Raw genomic sequence first — 6,000 nt, 5'->3', positions numbered from 1 at the left:
CATATTTGTATCACAAATCATTTTTAGAGAACATCATGATGAAAGTGAACATTCTAGACCCTTTTAGGCCCTTTTTAGACCGAAACATGCCTCCAGAATCCTTTTTTTCACTATAGGCCAATATATAGTTCATATATATTTGCATTATGACCTATGGAATGGTTGAAGTAAAATTCCAGCAACACTCCGTATTATTCAGTGCCCCATGAAATTATACCATATACTGTATATACTGAACAGAAAAATAAACGCAACATGCAACAATTTCAAAGATTTTACTGAGTTACAGTTCATTTAAGGAAACCAGTCAATTGAAATAAATTCAGTAGGCCCTAATCTATGGATTTCACATGACTGGGAATACAGATATGCATCTGTTGGGGTGTGGATCAGAAAAACTGTCCGTATCTGGTGTGACCATCAGTTGCCTCATGCTGTGCGACACATCTCCTTCGCATGGAGTTGATCAGGGCTGTTGATTGTGGCCTGTGGAATGTTGTCCCACTCCTCTTTAATGGCTGTGCAAAGTTACTGAATATTGGCGGAAACTGGAGTACTGTCATAGACGTCGATCCAGAGCATCCCAAACCTGCTCAATGGGTGACAAGTCTGGTGGGTATGCAGGCCATGGACAAATTGGGACATTTTCAGCTTCCAGGAATTATGTACAGATCCTTGCGACATGGGCTGTGCATTATCATGCTGAAATGAGATGATGACAGTGGATGAATGGTACGACAATGGGCCTCAGGAATTCGTCACGGTATCACTGAGCATTCAAATTGCCATCGGTAAAATGCAATTGTGTTCCTTGTCCGCAGCTTATGCCTGCCCATACCATAACCACCCCGCCACCATGGGGCACTGTTCACAACGTTGACATCCGCAAACCGCTCTGCCAAATGACATCATACACGAGGTCAGCGCTTATGAAGCCATTTGGACGTACTGCCAAATTCTCTAAAATGACGTTGGAGGCGGATTATGGTAGAGAAATTAACATTTCATTATCTGGCAACAGCTCTGGTGGACATTCCTGCAGTCAGTTTGCCAATCGCACACTCCCCCAAAACTTGAGACATCTGTGGCATTGTGCTGTGCGACAAAACTGCACATTATAGAGTGGCCTTTTATCGTCCCCAGCACAAGGTGTACCTGTGTAATGTCCATGCTGTTTAATCAGCTTCTTCATATGCCACACCTTTCAGGCGGATGGGTTATCTTGGAAAATGTTTATATTTTTGTTCAATGTAGATTCTACAGACCCTACTGAGTGCTCCCAACCCCACTTTTACATAGGCACCCCCAAAAAAATTGCGCTAAGCCCAATGTTGTCAACAATCCAGTCGGAGCATTGTATTTTTCAATAGTGGTCTCAAGTTTTACATATTTAAAACATTTACCATAAATTCCTTCTTGCATTTGCTTATAAGCACAATAAAAATCAACATGAATAAAAATGTAATATCTTTTGAAAGAGGTAACCACCTTGCAATGTTTTGAAATGCCGACTTTTATTTTAAAGGTTTCATTTATTAACGCAGGGAAGTGACGTCATCGTGTGTGTGCTGAACAGAATACTAGTGAAAAGTCTACTGTGTCTATGGTAGTAGGCTATATCAGTCAGCGATGGAGTTTTGGCAGCAGAGAGAGTAGCCCATATCCACCGGGAACACTTTCCAGGCAGAAGATGTAGGCCTAGGTGCTTGGATATGAGGCAAAATAAAGCGAAGGTGGCGCTGAAAGCTGGTTGAATGATAGCCAAGCTGACTAGCTAGTCCAGGGAACACAACATACTGCCACGGCGATGGAGGGTCTACTCGTGGTTTTGTGGGTTCCATCCTTGGGTCCTGTATCTACCATCTAGGAGATTCAATAATTATTTATTTTGGATCGGAATGTGTGTTCTTTTTCGTTGTAAACAACATCCACCATGTCGGATCCAAGTTACTGGACCGCAGTGCCAACCCACAACAAGTCTCATTTTGTAACAGGATCAATGCTAAAACGATCAAAAAGGTAGGTAGGAAAGGTTCTGGTTCATGTAGTTATGTAACAAAGCTTAACGGCAGACAATTATGGTCCTTTTAATGTGTTGCGTATTCTTTTTTAAAGGATATTTTCTTGTGTTGGCCTTGCTGATGTTCTCAGACACGTCTCTGAAATAACCCGTCTATGGTCCAGATGGCCATCCAGATGGACACATGCTTGACCTCAACTTGCATTGTGTCCATATCACATATCCAGAAACAATGTAACTAGATAAAAACATTACTTTGTAAGTGATAACATAGCCGATGTTGACGCTCATTCATTGGCTCCCATTTGGTTTCGATATTGGTGCCACGCGCGGTCTTATCCCCATTGTTTTAGTTTCAGAGCGTTCAGCTAAACGTGGTCAGTGCTTAGAAAATGTGCTGATTGTGAATATGTATCGTTGGCTACAATATAGTTATGGAAAGGCAAAACAAATAGGCCTACAGGTTATTCGTGTTTAAGTCTGTAATACTGTTATAACAAAAAGGGAACAAAATAGTTATGTATTCAATAATTAATGACCTAAGTACAGTCCTTGTTAGATCCAAAACAATGACACTATGCAGAATAAATATTCCTGGTTCACGTAGAATTTTTGGTTGCTCACTGCTGTGCAAAAACATCCTAGTTCTGGATGACCTATGGGAGTCACTTAAACTAATTTGATGGGTGCTTATATTTGATATTTGTCCTATTTCATACACGTGATGCTCATCTGTCCTTTATTGACCCTTATTGTGGCCATTCTGGTCAAATCGATGAGATGATTTACTTGACTCCTCAGTCTTTATAATAAACTGTCTGACTCTCTGTCTGTGAGTATGCCTCCTGTTGATGTACATAGGCCTTGCTCAAAGTGGTAGATTTTCAGTGGATGTTTTGTTATACAAGTGTCTCACCCTCATATTTTGTTGCTTCACAGTTATTAACAATAGCCGTTTGCAATTGTGTTGATTTTGGTTATATTTAAGTTTTGAAAGAAAGTTTTGCCGTTTAAAAGTTAGTTTCCTGCAATTATATGCATTATGTCATAGATAATGCTGTTGTTTTTGGAAATATCAATTCTGACGGTCTAGCTTTTAGTTCTCAAAGATGGTAAAATAATATGTGTCCATTATCTTTTCTACATACTTTATATGTTGTTTTAGTTGTTTAAGTTTAGACAACGTTTGTTTATTACACTGTTTGGACTTAGGCAACCCCAAAAAACGCTTAGGTGGCCCGCCCAAGGATTTCATTGGCAGAAAAATCCCTGCATTGCTTGCTAGTCATAGCCAATTACTCACATTGAAAGCAATGCATCTTTGCCCCTTCCAGAATAGAAACAAGCCTGTTTTTGATGATCTTTTCCCCCCTCTGGCTTAGACTGGTGTATTTGCTGTGCTTAAAGACATTTTCATGACATCACTTGAACTATTCCTATTGCTATTTGAAGGCGGAACTAACTCACGTTTTGAAGCACTGCCAGATAGATGACTGAAGTGTTTTGTAGCTGGTGACTGACATCTCTGTTCCTGTTTATGTTCCACAGTTGCCGGAGCAGCAACAGGAAGAGTCTTGGCCTGGGGACTCCTTCGCCCACTCTGTCACGCCCTCTCTCCCCACTCTCCGTCCACACCGGTAAGAACCATCACAGGAACAGAAGTTTGTCTCCAATGTATGTGTAGCCTGTTTATGTAGCCTGTTTATGTAGCCTATAGTACACTACGTAGACTTATTCCTACCCGTTGACATGTTTGAATGTTTTAGAGTAGGCTGTCCTACTACAACATAGCAAGTGCAAGTATCAATATTTTGGATTTCTCTCGCTATCATTGGGACCTCAAAGCATTTTCAGATATATGCTGTGCTGATTGTAGAAAATAAAGGAGGAGACATACATCTTATTGGTCAGAAAATACAAAAATTGGCTCTTCAGTAAAGGGTGGGTTTTTGTGTTTCCCTTTAGCATTTGAATCAATGGGAGTATATACAGTGCCTTCAGAAAGTATTCACATCCCTTGACTTTTTCCACATTTTTGTTGTGGTACAGCCTGAATTTAAAATGGATTAGATTGAGATTTTGTGTCACTGGCCTACACGCAATGCCCTATAATGGCAAAGTGGAATGATGTTTTCAGACATTGACAAATTACTAAAAAAATCTAAAGCTGAAATGTTGAGTCAATAAGTATTGAAGTCAATAAGTACCGAACCCCTTCGTTATGGCAGGCCTAAATTAAGTTCAGGAGTAAAACTCTTCTTAACACTTCACATAATAAGCTGCATGGACTCACTCTGTGTGCAGTAATAGTGTTTAACATGATTTTCTGTACCCCACATACAATAATCTGTAAGGTCCTTAAGTCACGTAGTGAATTTCAAACACAGATTCAACCACAAAGACCAGGATTTCCAATTCCAATTCCTATTGGGGAAAAAAGCAGACATTGAATATCCCTATGGACATGGTGAAGTTATTAATTACACTGTTGATGGTGTATCAGTACACCCAGTTACTACAAAGATACAGGCGCCCTGCCTAACTCAGTGCCGGAGGGTAAGGAAACCGCTCAGTGATTTCACCATGAAGCCAATGGTTACTTTAAAACATTTTTTTTAAACAGGCTGTGTCAGGAGAAAACTGAGGATGGATCAACAACATTGTATTTACTCCACAATACTAACCTAAATGACAGAGTGAAAATAAGGAAGCCTGTACAGAATAAAAAATATTCTTATTTGCAATAAATCCTAGAGGAAAAACTGGTTTAGTCTGCTTTCCAACAGAAACTGGGAGACAAATTCACCTTTCAGCAGGACAATAACCTAAAACACAAGGGCAAATATACACTGGAGTTGCTTACTAATATGCCATTGAATGTTCCTGAGTGGCCTAGTTACAGTTTTGACTTAAATCGGCTTGAAAATCTATGGCGAGACTTGAAAATGCCTGTCTGAAAAATAATAATGTGCATAATAATTGTACTATCCAGGTGTGGTCTTGGAGACTTACCCAGGAAGACTCACAGCTGTAATCACTGCCAAAGGTTACTGTAACATGTATTGACTCAGGGGTGTGAATATTTATGTAAATGAGAGATTTCTGTATTTAATTTCTAAGAACATGTTTTCACTTTGTCATTATGGGGTATTGTGTGTACTGTGGATGGGTGAGAGAAAATATATGTAATAACTTTTGAATTCAGGCTGTAACACAACAACATGTGGAATAAGTCAAGGGGTATGAGTACTTTCTGAAGGCACTGTATCACTTCTGGTTGTCAAGCAGGTGCACCCTATGAATAGAGTTCTGCACGAGGGCCCTACATGCCAGAGATGTGCAGACATTCTCTTTCAAGTCCTATCATGTCGAGACTTATCTGATTAGGGGGCACAATTTAAGCATTCATTATGTTTACAGTTGAATTAATTGGTAGCAAAATGCTCCCATGTTAATGAACACTTGTGTCTCGAGTACACAAAGGTCCAGGCACTATCAAAGACAAACACAATGATACTTTACAACGGCGCATAGCCTCCTCTCCATTAATGCCCTTTGATGCTAACTGCTGCTATGTTTGGCACCATAAACCAGACCTATTTGAGATATTATTCAGTCTAGCTACTTACAGTACCTGAGACTTGCCTCCATACAGTTTGCTTCGACCTTATTCAAAATATGAATAGGGTTTCAATCGCTATAATTACCTATTCTTATTTATCCGAGCTTAATTCATTGTAATGATGATAATCATCCCTTGTTTCTTTTCAGCTGCAAGCAGTCCCATAGACAGCCCCCGAAATGTGTCCACCAGTGCCTCCCTCAACTTCCCATTTGCTCGCAGGTATGTGGTAGGGTTGAATGGCGGAAACCCTGTTACCGACATTTTACCGGGATTTACCGCCCATAACCAATCCCTTTTCCTGGAATAAATAACTGTGAGACACCAGTAAATTATAATAAATTATTGATATGACTAG

General features: G+C 39.9%; 1 pseudogene; it reads left to right on the top strand.

Annotated features, from left to right (window-relative positions):
- Positions 1-1,573: 1,573 nt before the first annotated feature.
- Positions 1,574-6,000, top strand: part of LOC115108181 (microtubule-associated serine/threonine-protein kinase 3-like) — a 38,177-nt pseudogene continuing 33,750 nt past the window's right edge.

Source organism: Oncorhynchus nerka, linkage group LG24 (assembly GCF_034236695.1).
Source record: "Oncorhynchus nerka isolate Pitt River linkage group LG24, Oner_Uvic_2.0, whole genome shotgun sequence".
NCBI classification, from domain to species: Eukaryota; Metazoa; Chordata; class Actinopteri; order Salmoniformes; family Salmonidae; genus Oncorhynchus; species Oncorhynchus nerka.
Note: the sequence above shows the minus strand (reverse complement) of the source record. Positions and strands in the feature narration are given on the sequence as shown.